The sequence below is a fragment of the Acinonyx jubatus genome, chromosome A1, assembly GCF_027475565.1.
Source record: "Acinonyx jubatus isolate Ajub_Pintada_27869175 chromosome A1, VMU_Ajub_asm_v1.0, whole genome shotgun sequence".
NCBI lineage: Eukaryota > Metazoa > Chordata > Mammalia > Carnivora > Felidae > Acinonyx > Acinonyx jubatus.
Window position 1 is genome coordinate 128,663,598 of NC_069380.1, and position 18,374 is coordinate 128,681,971.

Below are 18,374 nucleotides of genomic sequence, written 5' to 3' on the forward strand. Positions count from 1 at the left end.
GATTACAGCTTTGTAGTATAGCTGAAAGTCTGGGATTGTGATGCCTCCAGCTTTGGTTTTCTTTTTCAAGATTGCTTTGGCTATTCGGGGTCTTTTCTGGTTCCATACGGATTTTAGGATTATTTGTTCTAGCTCTGTGAAGAATTCTGGTGTTGCTTTGATAGGGATTGCATTGAATATGTAGATTGCTTTGGGTAGTATCGACCTTTTAACAATATTTGTTCTTCCTCTCCAGGAGCCTGGAATCTTTTTCCATTTCTTTGTGTCTTCTTCTATTTCTTTCATCAACTTTCTATAGTTTTCAGTGTATAGATTATTCACCTCTTCAGTTAGATTTATTCCTAGGTATTTTATGGTTTTTTGTGCAATTGTAAATGGGATCGATCCCTTGATTTCTCCTTCTGTTGCTTCATTGTTGGTGTATAGGGATGCAACTGATTTCTGTGCATTGATTTTATATCTTGTGACTTTGCTGAATTCATGAATCAGCTCTAGCGGGTTTTTTGGTGGAATCTTTTGGGTTTTCCATATAGAGTATCATGTCATCTGCAAAGAGTGAAAGTTTGACCTCTTCCTGGCCAATTTGGATGCCTTTTATTTCTTTGTGTTGTCTCATTGCTGAGGCTAAGACTTCCAATACTATGTTGAATAACAGTGGTGAGAGTGGACATCCCTGTCTTGTTCCTGACCTTAGGGGGAAAGCTCTCAGTTTTTCCCCATTGAGGATGATATTAGCATTGGGTCACTCGTATATAGCTTTTATGATCTCAAGGTATGCTCATTCTATACCTACTTTCTTGAGGGTTTTTATCAAGAAAGGATGCTGTATCTTGTCAAATGCTTTCTCTGCATCTATTGAGAGGATTATATGGTTCTTGTCCTTTCTCTTATTGATGTGATGAATCATGTTAATTGTTTTGCGGATACTGAACCAGCCCTGCATCCCAGGTATAAATCCCACTTGGTCGTGGTGAATAATTTTTTTAATGTATTTAATAATTTTTTAAATTGTGAATAATTAGCTCGTTGGCTAATATCTTGTTGAGGATTTTTGCATCCATGTTCATCAGGGAAAGTGGTCTATAGTTCTCCTTTTTAGTGGGGTCTCTGTCTGGTTTTGGAATCAGGGTAATGCTGGCTTCATAGAAAGAGTTTGGAGGTTTTCCTTCCATTTCTATTTTTTGGAACAGTTTCAAGAGAATAGGTGTTAACTCTTCCTTAAATGTTTGGTAGAATTCCTCTGGAAAGCCATCTGGCCCTGGACTCTTGTTTTTTGGCAGATTTTTGATTACTAATTCGATTTCCTCACTGGTTATGGGTCTGTTCAAATTTTCTATTTCTTCCTGTTTCAGTTTTGGTAATATATATGTTTCTAGGAATTTGTCCATTTCTTCCAGATTGCCCATGTTGTTAGCATATAATTGCTCATAATATTTTCTTATTATTGTTTTTGTTTCTGTTGTGTTGGTTGTGATCTCTCCTCTTTCATTCTTGGTTTTACTTATTTGGGTCCTTTCCTTTTTCTTCTGGATCAAACTGGCTAGTGGTTTATAAATTTTGTCAATTCTTTCAAAGAACCAGCTTCCGGTTTCATTGATCTGTTCTACTGTTTTTTTGGTTTTGATAGCATTAATTTCTGCCCTAATCTTTATTATTTCCTGTCTTCTGCTGGTTTTGGGTTTTATTTGCTGTCCTTTTTCCAGCTCATTAAGGCATAAGGTTAAGTTGCATATCTGAGATCTTTCTTCCTTCTTTAGGAAGGCCTGGATTGCTATATACTTTCCTTTTATGACCGCCTTTGCTGCGTCCCAGAGGTTTTGGGTTGTGGTGCTATCATTTTCATTGACTTCCATATACTTTTTAATTTCTTCTTTAACTGCTTGGTCAGCCCATTCATTCTTTAATAGGATGTTCTTCAGTCTCCAAGTATTTATTACCTTTCCAAATTTTTTCTTGTGGCTGATTTCGAGTTTCATAGCATTGTGGTCTGAAAATGTGCATGGTATGATCTCAATCTTTTTGTACTTACTTAGGGCTGATTTGTGTCCTAGTATATGGTCTATTCTGGAGAACATTCCATGTGCACTGGAGAAGAATGTATATTCTGCTGCTTTAGGATGAAATGTTCTAAATGTATCTGTTAAGTCCATCTGGTCCAATGTGTCATTCAAAGCCATTGTTTCCTTGTTGATTTTTTGATTAGATGATCTGTCCATTGCTGTGAGTGGGATGTTGAAGTCTCCTACTATTATGGTATTACTTTCGATGAGTTTCTTGATGTTTGTGATTAATTGATTAATATTTGGGTGTTCAACATTTGGTGCATAAATGTTTACAATTGTTAGGTCTTCTTGGTCTATAGAACCCTTGATTATGATATAATGCCCTTCTGCATCACTTGATACAGTCTTTATATTATTTTATTTAAAAAAAATTTTTTTTAACCTTTATTTTTATTTTTGAGACAGAGAGAGACAGAGCATGAATGGGGGAGGGGCAGAGAGAGAGTGAGACACAGAATCGGAAGCAGGCTCCAGGCTCTGAGCCACCAGCCCAGAGCCCGACGCGGGGCTCGAACTCACGGACCGCGAGATCGTGACCTGAGCCGAAGTCGGACACTTAACCGACTGAGCCACCCAGGCGCCCCAATACAGTCTTTATTTTAAAGTCTAGATTGTCTGATATCAGTATGGCTACTCTGGCTTTCTTTTGTTGACCATTAGCATGATTGATGTTTCTCCATCCCCTTATTTTCAATCTGTAGGTGTCTTTAGATCTAAAGTGGGTGTCTTGCAAACAGCATATAGATGGGTCTTGTTTTCTTATCCATTCTGTTACCCTGTGTATTTTGATTGGAGCATCGAGTCCATTGATGTTTAGAGTGAGTACTGAAAGATATGAATTTATTGCCATTATGATGCTTGTAGAGTTGGAGTTTCTCGTGGTGTTCTCTGGCCCTTTCTAATCTTTTGTTGCTTTTGGTATTTATTTATGTATATATGTATATAATTTCATCTTTTTCCCCTCAGAGAGTCCCCCTTAATATTTCTTGCAGGGCTGGTTTAGTGGTCACAAACTCCTTTAAGTTTTGTTTGTCTGGGAAACTTTTTATCTCTCCTTCTATTTTGAATGACAGCCTTGCTGGATAAAGGATTGTTGGCTGCATATTTTTCTGATTCAGCACACTCAATATATCCCGCCATTCCTTTCTGGCCTGCCAGGTTTCTGTGATAGGTCTGCTGCAAACCTGATCTGTCTACCCTTGCAGATTAGGGGCTTTTTTCCTTGCTGCTTTCATGATTCTCTCCTTGCCTGAGTATTTTGTGAATTTGACTATGATATGCCTTGTTGATGGTTGGTTTTTGTTGAATCTAATGGGGGTCCTCTGTGCTTCCTGGATTTTGATGTCTGTGTTTTTCCCCAGGTTAGGAAAGTTTTCTGCTATGATTTGCTCACATAAACCTTCTACCCCTATTTCTCTCTCTTCCTCCTCTGGGACCCCCTACGATTTTCATGTTGTTCCTTTTTAATGAGTCACTGGTTTCTCTAATTCTTAACTCGTGCTCTTTTGCCTTAATCTCCTTCTTTTTTTCTGCTTCATTACTCTCTATAAGTTTGTCCTCTATATGGCTGATTCTCTGTTCTGCCTCGTCCATCCTTGCCACCGCTGCATCCATCTGTGAATGCAGCTTGGTTATAGCATTTTTAATTTCATTCTGGCTATTTTTTACTTTTATCTCTGCAGAAAGGGATTCTAATCTATTTTCGACTGTAGCTGGTATTCTTATTGTCATGATTCTCAATTCTGGTTCAGACATCTTGCTTGTGTCTCTGTTGGTTAAATCCCTGGCTGTCGTTTCTTCATGCTCTTTCTTTTGGGGTGAATTCCTTCATTTTGTCATTTTGAAGGGAGAAAAGGAATTAATGAGGTAGAAAAATTGAAATTAAAAAAATAAAAAAATATTAAATTTAAAAATTAAAAACACACCCACACAAAAATCGAATAGATGATGCTAGATCCCAGGTATGTTTTGGTCTGGGTGTAGAAAGTGGTTTGACAGATTAGAGAAACAAACAAACAAATGAAAAAAGGGGGGGGAGAGAAAAAAAAAGGAATTCGTTTGAGAATTTGAAAAAATGAATACACTAAAGTAAACTAAAATACACAAAAGTAGAGAATATAGTAGAAAAAAATTATAGAAAAATATTTTAATAAAAATTAAAAAGAAATATGAATTTTTTCATTTTCTGTATTTAAGAAAAAAGACATGAAACAAAAAAGAGAAAAAAGATAAAAAAAGAAAAAAGGAAAAGACAAAAAAAGAAATCGTTTGAGAGTTTGAAAAAGTGAATACACTGTAGTAGACTGAAATAAAATGATGGGACTAAGATAGAATTTGAAAAAATTTACATAAAAGCAAAAAATATAGTAATAAAAATTAAATAAAAATATTTTTAAAAGAAATTGAAAGTAAAAATGAAGTTTTTCTCTTTCTGCATTCAAGAACATGAAAAGAAATGAAAAAGAGAAAAAAAGAAACAGAAAAAAACAGGAAATTGTTTGAAAATTTGAAAAAGTACACTGAAGTAGACTAAAATAAAATGATGGAAGTAAAGTAGAATTTGAAAAAAATTACACAAAAGTAAAAAATATAGTAATAAAAATTAAAGACAAATATTTTTAATAAAAATTGAAAATAAAAATGAGTTTTTTCTCTTTCTGTATTCAAGAAAATAAAAGAATTGTAAAAGAGAAAAAGGAGGAAGAGAGGAAAAAAAATTGAAGAGATGAGCCTGCTAACAGATTGAAGTAGGACTGAAATTGCTTTGTTTCCCCTAGAAGTCAGTCCATGTAGCTCTTTATAGTGCATAGATTAAGCCGGCGGTGAGGTTTGTGTTCTTGAAGAGCGAAGTTGGCCCAGTTGGGTGGGGCTCGGTGTAACAGCTCCGCTCTCCCCTAGAGGGCGCTGCTAGCCTACTGAGGTGGATTGTTGCCGTGCTTGTTGGTGTGCATGCGCGGGAGCGGTGAAAAATGGCGTCACTCAGCCACCTAGTCTTTTCTCCCAGGTCAGCAGTCGCACACCGGTCCTCCGTCTTCAGCTCTCATCCACTTCCCGCTTTTCACTCTCCCTGACCAGGCCCCAGGCAGTACCTCTCTCCCAAGTTTTGTCTCAGATGCGGCTGTTTTCCCCAGCCCCTTACTTCCGAAGGACTTCGGCTTTGACCCGCTCTGCCCCTCTGCGGGAGGGTCTCACTGAGCGATGGCCGAATGAACAATGGCCTGATGTCGGATGCACCCAGGAATGCCCGCTGGACCCTGCTGTTGCCCGTGCCCTGAGACTGCGGCCACGTGCCAGCCTGCCTCCAAAAAAGATCGCGAGACAGTGTAGCCTCAGCGTTTCAGGGACCATGGAAAATCGCAACCCACATCTGGCACCAGGCTTCACCCTCAACAACCTTGCTCCAGCACCAGCGAATGTGGCTGCCTTCCGGGGTCTGCTGGGACCAGGTGGCTTCAACAGTCTCTACCAAATGTCCTTCCAGCAGTGGAACCGCTTTTCCCCGTGTGGCCCGAGAACCTCCTGGACCCCACTCTGTTCCTAGGGATTCACCTTTCCCACCAGAGCACCGCCAGGTATCGACCTGCGGAGTTGCAGCCTTTGCGCTCCCCCTTGTTTACAGTCTTAATGGGATTTAAACCCTCTCATTTCTCCTTTCTCCCTTTTTAGTTTAGTCCCTGCGGCTGCTTCCAATTTTTCACTTTCTCTCCAGCTGCTTTTGGGGAGGGGTGCTTTTCCCGTATGCTCCCCCCCTCCCCAGGCTCTGTCCTCTCTGCCCTTTTGTCGGGTTCCCTACCTTTTGGGGCTTCTTGCTCCCCAAGTTCAGTTCCTCATGTCACGTACCTGCTGAATTCTGTGGTTCAGGTCGTGCAGATTGTTGTGTTAATCTTCCAACCGGTTTTCTAGGTGTGTAGGAGGGTTGAGTGTTGGTCAGGCTGTATTTCATGGACGCGAGACCCCCCAAAAGCTTCCATGCTTGGCTCCTCTGAGGTTATGGCTCTTATTCACTAGGATGCATACACTTCGCGGTAGAGAAGCACGTGGTGTAGATACATAAGGACATTGTGTTAGGGTAGTTTCTGATATGAATGGGAAGTATTCTTACTCCCTCACTTAAGGACAGGACCCTGCCGACAGGCAGGCTCCAGGGTATGACCATGTCCGGCTTCCATCTGCGAAGGTCCTCTCTTACATAACAAAGAGAGCCATCTATGGCTAACCTAAACCCCCGGCTTAGAGAGCAGTTCTCCCACATTTGCATCTCAGTCCCTTTACACTATGAAATATTACTGAGGATTTTAAAGAACTTTTATTTTATCTATCCATCTTTATCATAATAGAAATTAAAAGACTTGCAATATTTATTCAAGAATAACAATAATAAATCCATTGCATGTTAACATAAATAACAGGTGTTTTATGAAAAGTAACTCTTTTATCCAAAACAAAAAATTGAGTGAGAAGAGTGACATTGTTCTATATTTTTGCAAATCTCTACAATGTCTGGCTTGAAGAGAGACAACTGAATGGCACTTTGTTGCAATCTGTTGTGTTGGTTGAAGCATATGAAGAAATTTTGAACTTACCTGGATATCTGGTTGGAAAAAGGACAACTATTTTGTTAGTCTTTTCAGATAATTGTGAATATTCTTCTTTGATGTTCACTCACAACTCAACCATAGTAAGAGGTAGTGTCTTCACATTGAGTTGCAGTGGAGAATCTGAGAACACATCAATGATTTTTTTTTTCCACCGCACATTAAAATCCATTGGTCTAGATTGCACTTTGTTTTTTCTTATTTTACCTTTTTATTTTTTATTATTGTTATTTGTAGCTTGCACTTTAGATGGATCATTTTTCCATACATGATTTTATAGCATGATGCATGGGTCATTTGGAAAATATTAGGTCACGAAGTTATGCAGGTCTTCCCAATGCTGACACACTTTGTTATATGGTATCAGAAAATCACAGATGTTTATGTCACCATCCATCTTATCACAGAAGTTTTTAAGCATTTGGAAACTGTTCATATCATAGTTGTAGATAGAAATTTTTCAAAATTCTATTATTATTTTTTTTTAGAGAGCATGTAGTGAGCAGGGGTGGGGGAGAGAGAATCTTAAGCAAGTTCCATGCTCAGCACAGAACTAAGCTTGGTTTCATGAGTTCCTGACCTGAGCCGGAATCAAGAGTCAGACACTCAACCAACTGAGCCAGCAGACACCCCCTAAAATTCCAATTCTTGCTTGAGAGCTCGTATCTGTATTGTTGCTAACAAATACTGTTACTTTTTCTTGAAATGACAGGCATACTTGATTTGTTGTTGGAAAAATGTCCACCAACCAGTTTGTCAGTCATTCCTTCAAGTAAGATGTTGTTCCTTGAACCAAGCAGTTCAGTTCTAAACTCGAACAATCCTACAATTGCTTCTCCTAGAGACCACCCCAAGATAGCTGAAGTGCTGTATGTGCACTTCCTATTTTGACACGAGCTTATTAAAAAGATGTGTACTCAGGGTTGAGATGAATAAAATTGGTATTTCTTTAACTGATTCATCGAGATTTTTAAGTGAAACAGACTTTAACAAATTTTTTTTAATGTTTTATTTATTTTTAAGAGAGAGAGAGAGACAGAATGTGAGCAGGGGAGGGGCAAAGAGAGAGGGAGGTACAGAATCTAAAGCAGGCTCCAGGCTCTGAGCTGTCAGCACAGAGCCCAACGTGGGGCTCCAACTCATGAACTGTGGGATCATGACCTGAGCCAAAGTCAGATGCTCAACCGACTGAGCCACCAATCGCCCCCAACAGACTTTTGTTTTGTTTTGTTTTGGTTTGGTTTAACTGTGAATATATGCTTCTGAAGAATACAATGAAATTTAGTGCACGTTGGGGCTGCTGCCTGCCTCGGTTTTTGTTAAAATGCCAGCAGTTTTAATCATCACTGCATTTGTAAATGTCAGAAACCACGAAGAAAGCAAATGATGTCTTAATATAATTAAGAAATTTCAGCCTCATGGACCACCTGACCCTGACCACCTCAGGGTCTCAGGGACCCTGGATGCTTTGTGCACTAGACTCTGAGAACTGAGACTTGGAGCATTTTACTTGCCTCAGATGATGTGCAAAAGTTGTGGAATCATGGTTTTCCTTCAGGCCTTTTGATGCTGAGCACAGCTGAGGAACCAGATACCAAGATATCTAGAAAAGTCAGGATCTTTCAGTGCTTAGGGACAAGGCACAGATGCTATGTGGTACCAATGAGAAGCAAAGGATCTCTAGAACATTCTAAGTGAAGGTTACTAGAACCAGCCTTTTTCTCTGTATCTTTCGGTAATGTTGTATTTCTTCTTTCCCCTGGTGTGGGTGCTTATGATGGTGTCCTGCACTTGGGAAAGAGATTTTTGTCTTGTCTTTCTGTCTCCCTTTCCTTCATGTTAGCTTGGTTCAAAATAACCTGGTTTTTGAGCTGTGAGGGAATCTTCTTATACAAGAACCGTGACCTAAAGATCAATCTCCAGACTTCTCTTTTCTTCTTATAAGTTGCTTGCAAGCCTCAAAGGACCAGACTGTTTCAAGAGGGATCCTGGCACTGGCCAAAATAATTTAACCGTGAGCATCAGTCTGTTTAGTATCTGAAAGACCTGTGTCAGAGTTCAAGAGGAAGGAGTATTCCTGAACACTAGGGGGACACCTGGAGGTGGTGATGTGGTTCTGAATATGGAGGATGATTGGAGGGAATAGTCTGGCTGTGAGACTGGCGGGAAGATGGTCCCACTCAAATAATCTACTGACTCCTCAGCAAATGCTTGGCTGGCAAGGGATTGCAGACTACCATAGTCTCTTTACAGGCTATATGTTAAGGTCCTGGTGCCTCTTAGGTCCTAGAAAAGGAAGAGGAAGTCTATCACCATGTAGACGGTACTCAGGTCCCTTACCTTCTGTAAAGGCTTTGTACATCAGTTCTAACATTTACTAGCCCCCTGACCTTGGGTGACTTTCTCTACTATTTTATGTTACATTTTTGTGTATAAATTTAGATTATGCTTACCATACAGGAGGGTGAGGATTAAATGGGTTAGTACATGTAAAGTGCATGTTTAGGAACAGTACTGGCCAGAATAAGTGATCAATAAAATGTAAACTGTTATTAATTTCATTTCATTGAATCCTCTTGTAACCAAAATAGATAGAAGTGATTACTTTCTATATATATATATATATTTTTTTAGTGTTTATTGATTTTTGAGAGGGAAAGAGAGCGAGAGAGAGAGCTCACAAGAGAGCACATGAGTAGGGGGAGGGCAGAGAGAGAGGGAGACACAGAATCTGAAGCAGGCTCCAGGCTCTAAGCTGTCAGCACAGAGCCCAATGTGGGGCTCGAACACACATACTGTGAAATCATGACCTGAGCCAAAGTCCGATGCTTCCTTTAGTAAACATTTAGTAAGACATGCATGGATGGCTCACTCAGTTAAGTGTTTGACTCTTGGTTTTGGCTCAAATCATGATTTCACAGTTCAGTTCATGAATTCGAGCCCCACGTCAGGCTGTGCCCTGGCGGCCCAGAGTCTTCTTGGCATTCTTTCTTCTCTCTCTCTCCCTCCTTGCTTGCACGCTCTCTCTAAATAAATACATGTTTTTTTAAAAATTTTGATAAAATTTGTCTACTTTTCTCCTGTTAATCAGTCAATCTCCTTTGTCAGTTTAATTTTCAGACCCAGCCAGGACTTTAAGAGGGTCAAGGAAAACTTTCTTTCCCAACAGGACACAAATAATTTCTATATAGTGGAAGATAAAACCACCAATATTATGGGTTTTAACCCATACAAAATACCCAGCTACAGAATACCCAGCTTCTCAACTGTTCTCTGAACTAGTGTTAACATCTTAATGGTCCTTTCATTAATTAATGAGCTAACTACAATCTTTGATATGTGTTCATTTTACATTTGCATGAAACTCATGAGATTATGTATGTGAAATTATGCCTTAACGGAAGTAATCACTTGGGGGAGCCTGGGTGGCTCAGTCAGTTAAGCGTCCTACTTCAGCTTAGGTCATGATCTCATAGCTCCTGAGTTCCCGTCCCATGTCAGGCTCTGTGCTGACAGCTGCTTTGGATTCTGTGTCTACCTATCTCTCTGCCCCTACCTCACTCACTCTCTCTCTTTCAAAAATAAATAAACATTAAAAAATAAAAATAGATAAAAATTTTCAGGTTAAACTCTGCTCCTACAGAGTTGAAAAATATTCCAGACAATACAAAGGCCAATCCAGTACCACACTGAAAGAACATCTAGTAATCCCTTTGCCTACTTTGAGATTTTGGATAAATTTTCCAAGAACTTCAAGGTATGAATAGGGAAACTGAGTCTCCTGGGAGCTAAATAACTTGAGCAGAGTTGTATGGCTAGAGATGGAAGAGCCAGAATTCAAATGCCCATACATGACTAGATGAGTCGATGACTCTAGATGACTAGAGTTTATACAAGGAGCTCCTGGTCTTGGAGGGATGTGGGACAGATCAGGGAAGAGTTAAATTAGCAAAACATATTAGCAAATATATATTTCTTCTCTCTTTCTTGCTTTTTAAAATTTACCGTGAGGCAAAATGAATTTAAAGGCGCTGTGGGGGTCTAAGTATGTGTAAAATCCTTTATAGGTTATTCCTGGATTGGAAGAAAATACCTTTGTTACTCATTTAATAACTCAATATAAATTCTTCATATACTCTGTCACTACAATTACTTCTGAATAGGAATGGAAATTTTTTATTGTATTTAGAAAAACAAGATTTTCAAATTCATGTAAGCATCCATTTCCTGGGTTGTTATTAGCAAGAATAAAATTGAAGTTCTTAAGCTTGAAGTAAAGGCAGTTGGTTGCTTCGTATTCCTTTTTAACTTTGTCAGAATTTGTCAAAACATGATATAAAGCAAAAATGCGTGGAGTAGGTGAACCAGAGTAGGTTTATTTATAAGCAGGAACTTGAGCCAAATGCAGCAGTAAACTAAAAAAAATGGAACAAATCACATTAATTGGTTCTTAAAAATAAGGAAAACCAGGCACAATTAAACAAAAAAATAAGGAGCCAGTTTTAGCCAGATCTGAATAGTATTGGGGTGGAAAACTTACCATCTTAGTAATTGGCACCAGAAGGCATCTTAGGGAGGGCATTGTCTCAATTTGGGAAAAACCTTGTGAGCCATTAGGGGAAGAAGGTGATTCCCTGGAATTGTGAGCTGGGAGAAGTAGGATCATCGATCATTGTAGGACACATACCTTGTGTTGGGGTGGATGGTGAGGCCACAGTGTAGGAGCTTGGAGCCTTGGAAGGGGTGGACCAAGAGGTCTTCCCACCAGAGGAGTGGGCAAGCCCTTTTAAGAGCAGGGATTTTTTATATTCACTTTAACATTATTTTTTGTTTGTTTTGTCACATTGCAAACCCCTCGGAACTCTTGGAGCCTTGCGCTGCATGTGCTAATGACTTGGGTGAGTGGGTGTTTTGTATTTGTTTTGTGTTGGTGGTAGCAATGTCAAAGTTGCAGGGGAATTGAAGGGGAAATGAGTAATTTCCAAGAAAATAGCCATCACAGGGATGTCTACAAGAGGTGGAGGGTCTCTAAGGAAAAGAACTTGAGGGCTGGTGGTGACCTTGGGAATACAGCCCCTGGAGGGTGGGGTGTGTGGGAAAAGGGACCTGAATTAACGTGTTTTAAATACCAAAGGACAAGACAGCATTTTCTAGTGAGTTAGACAGTGAAGGGAACAAAGACAATATTAAAATTTTCTCTCGATCAAACTTCCGTTTCCCTGAGTTCCCTCAGCTTTGTCCCATCAAAGATTGGTCTAATGATGCTTTTGTTAAGAAATCAAGGTGACAATAATGAAGAGTCTTTCCTTGTCTCTGATCCTTTAAAGGATGGTACCTTTAGGCTAATGATGATGAGTTGGTATGACTTAGTGCTTCTGTTTTTGTAAATAAGTGATAAGGAAGATGTGGAGACCGTTCTAGATACAAGAGAAGATGACTCCTGCCCTGTGAGCCCGCAAGCTAAGGGAAGGCATGGCGGTAAGCACAGATGGCCTGGGGCTGATCCGTGATTCAACGGTCCACCAGGCTTGCACCCACAACCACTTGAACGAATCTGGGGTGAAAACTGAGTGGGGTTCTACATGTTCAAAGTCTCTTACTTCTTCAAGAAGCCTCTCATCTGGTTAGGAAGTCACTTTTGTCTCATTCAGTTAAAATTCTTTTCTGATTCTTAGTATAAACTGTTCTTTTTCTCATTCATAGAGCAATGGTTATAAACCTATAAGTAATTTGTGGAAGCAGATATGCTGCAATTTGTAAGAGCATTTTCTCAGTGGAGGTGGGCAAAGAACACAGAAGTGCTATGATAGGAAGTGAGGTATTTTGCCAGGAACTTTTCAATAAAGGACAGATGTGAATGATTTACTCATGGTGTCCTCTGTCCCAGCCTTTCTGAATGTCTTCATCCTCAGGAGATCCCAGGCATTCTTTTTTTTTTTTTTTAATTTTTTTTTTTAACCATTTATTTTTTTGAAAGAGAGACTGAGCGAGAGCAGAGAAGGGCAGAGAGAAGACGGAGACACAGAATCTGAAGCAGGTTCCAGGCTCTGAGCTGTCAACACAAAGCCTGATGCGGGGCTCAAACCCACAAACCGTGAGATTATGACCTGAGCCAAAGTCAGATGCTTCACCGACTGAGCCACCCAGGTGCCCCTGTTTTTTGTTTTTGTTTTTCTTTTTAGACTTAATTCAACAACGTTTATTGAGCAACTACTGCATGTCAAGCATTGCTCTGGGAACTGGGAATACAGTAGTAACTAAGACAGACAAGAGTCCTGCCTCTAAAAAGCTTACATTCTTGTTGAAAGAGACATGCAGTAAAGAAAGAAACATTCGAAGTATTGCCTGTATGGTTATACTTAATATTTTTGTTTAAATCACTGAACCTTTTGACTTAGACACATTTATTTTAACAGGAAACTTTATAGCACTATTCTATGTGGAAAACAAGTAACCTTCCGGTTTTAGAAGACAGGCATAAAAATAAATTTGTTGCTCCTCCCTTGGAAGCCGACCCAGCTGAGCTTTACCATTTGCATCCAGCTCCTTCCTTTCGGCCTGTTTTTTCTTTGCTCTGCATCAGGCCAGCGTTGGCAGGCAGCTTTAGTATGCTTTCGTCCCTTCAGGATTCTGTATGAGCGTGTCATGGCTGCCATAACAAAGTACCTCAAACTGAGTGGCTTAAGTAACAGACATGTATTGTCTCATGAGTCTGGAGGTCAGAAAGCCAAGATCAGGGTGTGGGCAGGGCCATGCTCCCCCTGCAGGCGATGGGGAAAGGATCTGTTCCAGGCCACTCGCTTTGTTTCTGGTAGTTCCTGGGCTCGTGATAGAATGCCAGTATTCACATGGTGTTCTCTTGTGGGTTGCTGTGTCCGCTTTTCCCTTTTTTATGAGGACACCGGTCATACGGGAGTAGGGGTTTATTTTACTCCAGTGACCCCTGAACCGATGACAACTGGAGCAACCCTATTTCCAAATGAGGTCACATTCTGAAGTATTGGTGTTAGGACTGCATGTGAATTTTGGGGGAACATAATTCAACCCATAACAGATCTATACAGAGATTTATTTTCCTAACATACCCCATCCATTTTGCTTCTGTGGGGTCTCCAATACTTAGAGATTTGTGAAAAGTCCACGAATTCTGGGAAAACCCAGAGCATCTTTTTTTCAAACAAATCCTACTCACCACCCCCTCTGAGCAGGCTGATTCCTTCCAAAGCACTGATGAACCCAGGGCCGCACTGAGCAAGGGCTGTCCTGAGGCATCTCCTTTGTACGCTGGTCTGAGCAGCAGGGCAGAGGCCCTCCTGACCAAGTCTGAGTGTGTTCCCTTCATGGAACATGCCATGCCTGTCCCCTCGAAATGCTCCTAGAGCGTATGAGGTTTTCTTCACTGCCTCATGTGTGTTAGGTTCTTACTGCTGCTATAACAAGTTACTAACAAAGTTTATGGCTTAAAACAACAGAATTTTTTCCTGCTGGAGTTCTGTAGTTTGGAAACCCAAAATCAGTGTCCCTGAGCTAAAGTCAAGGTGTGGCAGGGCTGGTTCCTTCTACGGGCCCTAGGGAAGATCTTTTTCCTTGTCTTTTCTAGCTTCTGGAAGCTGCCTTGACATTCCCTGGCTGGCATACCCTTTTCCCCATAATTCCCATTTCTGGTTTCTATTGTGACAGCTCCTTCAACATCAAATCTCCATCTTACCTCCCTCTTCTTCGGACACTTTTGATTATGTTTGGGGCCCACCAGATAATGCAGGATATTCTCCCCATTTCAATATCCTTAATCCTCAGTCTCCCTACAGATTTTCTTAAGGAATACTTTCAGGTTTTTGGGCTCTGCATGCGGATATCCTTGAGGGCCGTTACTCAGCCTACCCACTGCTGGTTTAAAAGTGGATTTTCTCAGTCTGGTCTCTAAGTGCCTCTCTTTCTTCGTAAGGACATTCCTTTCTTCCTTCATCTTCATTTCCAAGTCTTCTTCAATTTGCTTTTGCTCCCCCACTTCTCCCTTTTGATTTTAAAATCCCAGTTCCTTGAGTCTAGGGGACAAATTTGACCCTCTAGATAGGAGTTAGGCTGGGCAGAGGCCATTTACATCTTTCTATAACATAACTACTACTATAGTTTGAAGTCAAGCAACATAATAATAGAAAAACCCGTTAGTTTCTGGCTAGTGTTCAGTTTTCCAGAAGCTTCTCATTAGAGATTTGCTGGTGCTTACCCTGGCCTTCATAGCCTCTAGTTCCTAGTGGAGAAAAGCCTGTTAGGCTTGTGGGATGGTAGCAGGGGCTGACCTAAGACAAGAAAATTGCTCTAGCAGTAATGTTGGTGTCTGAGAGAGCATTTGTAGGGGCGCCAGTTTGCAGTAGACTATCCGTTTCCCCAGTAGGACTTAGTTGCCACAGTATAGATAGTAAGAAGGCAGACAGCATGTTGATCTGGGTGTGGTTTAGCCCAGCAGCTGGGGCAGAAGGACAAAGGGCGTGCTGGGGAAGGTACTGTTTTTGGAAGAAAACATTTATTTAACAAATGTATATAATGACCACACGGTGCTAAGTGCTTTATAGTTGATAAAGCAGTTATCAAACTGGTTGTCACACAACCAGTTTGACAGAGTTGTTGCCCTCAGTTTAGACAGAGGCAGGGTGGAGGTGCAAAGGTTAAATAATTTGCCCAAGGGCACATAGCCTTTAAGGGGCAGAGGTTAGGAGTAACCTCAGGGAATCTGCTTTCCAGAATTCTGTTTCTTACCCCCCACCATGTCCTTGGAGGACAGGAGTAAGTAACAGAGGTGGACTGGGAGGGAAGGGAAGCCTCTGGGGACTGAGGGTTTTTATAAAGTCAGAGGAATGAGTAGATGAGAAAATTAGAGTGGAGACATGGAGTGGGGTGTTTGACTTGAGATGTGGACTAGTTTGGGGTTATGACAAAGTCTCAAAGGTAGCCGTGGATATGAGCGGCAGAAATGGGAAAGAACTGAAGGTCACTGGAATTCAGAGGTCAGCACAGTCTGAGGGCAGGTGTTGGCTGGGACATCACACACCCCTGAGATGATCCTGTGTGGAAGGGATGGAGGTGGAGAGAGAGAGTGGGAGCCAGCTCTCAGCGTCTGACAGATGTGGGGGGACGTCTAGGGTGTGCTAAGCAACATGAGGGGAGAAGGTGGTATGAGTTCCAAGAAGAGGGCATTTGATATTTGGAAGTGTCGTCAGTGAACAAGGAAAAATGCCACACTACTGTTTGATCCTGAAGTTCTCTGCAATGAGGATGCTTGAAGGTAGGTCTAAATTTTCAATTTTGAATAATTGAAATTTTACAATTGACACTGATTCAGTCACTGGCAAACCTTTTGTCTGTTTCGAACACCTTGGATGTGTGAATCTACTTTTCCATTGTAGATTATATGAAACTTAGCTAAAGGCCAAGACATTCCTACGAAAACATAAACATCCAAACAAATATGCTGTAAAGGTAAAATACACACCAGACTCTGAGGAGTAAGTGGGGAAAGAACGTAAAACGTCTCACTAATGATTTTCTTCTCTCTCTCCTTTAAAAAAATTTTTTTAAGTTTATTTATTTGTGAAAGAGACAGTGCAAGTTGGGGGGGTGGGTGGGGGGGGGGTTGAGGCAGAAAGCAAGAATCCCAAGCAAGATCTGTACTTCAAGTGCAGAGCCCTACATGGGGCTCCAACTCACAAAACTGTGAGATCATGATCTGAGAAGAAACCAGAGTTTGATGCTTAACTGACTGAGCCACAGGCGCCCCAATTTCCTTCTGTTGATTCATGTTGACCTCTAAATTGGGATACCTTGAGCTAAATGAGATGTGTTGCTTATGTTAATCTTACCCATTTCTTTCTACGTTTGGAATGTGACTATCAGAAAATTTAAATTTACAGATGTGGTTCATGTCATGTTTCTTTTGGGCAGTGCTGTCGATACCAAGGAGGACAAGGGTAGGCAATGCCTGCCTGAGGTCTGGAACTCTCCCGTCATCATGAGAAAGTAAGAGCGGACTAGGATGGTGAGAGTGTCTGGGGTGACAGGGTTGCAGGCTTCATGAAGTCCAGATGGGATGGCAAGGGTGTAACCGGATTCAGGAAAGGTGATGGCATTTTGTTTGTGGGAGACATCATGTGTACCAATGATCCATTGGTATTTTTAGAAGTATTTTTAGAAAACTGCTGGATGGAAAGGAAAATAAATGTTTTAGAGAGTTGGAGAGGGGAAGGAAGGAGCCGACTCATGGAGGAGGAGGAAGGAGAGAGTAGCAGAGCGAGTGAGAGTTTCGGGTGCATACAGGTGGGTCAAAATCCTTTGTACCAATCTTGGAAGATGCAAAACTTTGTGAGACAGGTGGCACTTGCACGTCTAGAGAGGAGACGTTAGTGGGCCAGGTAACTATGCAAATTGAGGAAACCTAGGTTCTTAGGAATGAGTGCTAAGAGTATCTTTTTTGCTTCAGAAAATTTTGACTCTTAAGAATGGGAACAGAATTCTTTGGCTTTGCTAAGCAAAATGGTTCTTGCCATGGTCAGCCTATAGAGACATTGTAGATCTCAACTTTCACCAGTGTTTCCCTCTGGAAGTGTAGCACTGTTGATAAACAGTTCTCATAACATAATTAACAGAATGAAGACTTGTCAGTTTTCTTCCTTCCATGTATAGCCAAATGCCTAGAGGGAGGCAATGGCTGTCAAGAAAGCTCAGAGCTGGCTTAATTTGGGATTCTCATTCCCAAGAGATGAATGCAGGGATGATCCAAGGTGAACTGTTTAGCTTTGAGGCTCTTGACTGTCTTAACAACCCTGTTCCCCTCCCCAGATCAATCTTTATCCTTCCACTGCAGAATGTTCTTAGGTATAGAGACCACGTAACTGATTCATGTGGCCTTGCTAATCGTCAGTACCTGTGAATGATGTATAACATGCTCCACCCACTTCTTATTTTCAGAAAAATTCTTCTAGGACTCCTCTCCATAAAAGGATCAAAATAAGGACTTCCATTTTTGTGGTGATCAGAGTAGAAGATGTTTCTGGTCAGGCCATCTATTAGCCACGCCCATCAAATCAGAACAACATGGGGACTCCCTCCCAAGCTGCTCCTTCTGATCCAAAAGCCCCTTGGGATAGCCCAGAATAGGAATAAGGTAGATGGAAGGGACAAAGGCCATCAGATCTGAGTTCCAGTATTTCTTCCAGCGGTGGGCATTGTTGTGTGCTGGGTCCACTCTCTGGCTGCCCCTTCTGTGGCACTTGATTGTGTGGAATTAGAAAACACAAAACTCTGGGAAGACACCTGACTCACTCTGCTTTGAGATAAGACTAGTTGGCAGTGACTTTGGTTTAATCAAAACTTCTACATTATTAGTATTTCTCCTTAGTACATTTTTAGGCTGCAAGGGCGTTTCCCTTTATAGTCACATGAAGCTGAGAAATCAGGATTCTTTCTAAAGGTCTATTGGTTGGCCTACATTGATTTTTATTTTTCAACCCTTTAGTGTATAGTAAAGTGATTCATCAAACCAACACAGGTGCACATTGAGGGGGTGGCAAGAGGAACACTGAGCTTCTGTGTCTGGGGAACCTGCCTGTAATAAATCTACACAGTGAAAAGGAACAGGAATCCAATACAGAGCTGGCCTACTGGAAGGCTTGACATGTGGCTAGTACGTTACACCAACTCCGCCCTGGAAATGCTCTATTTC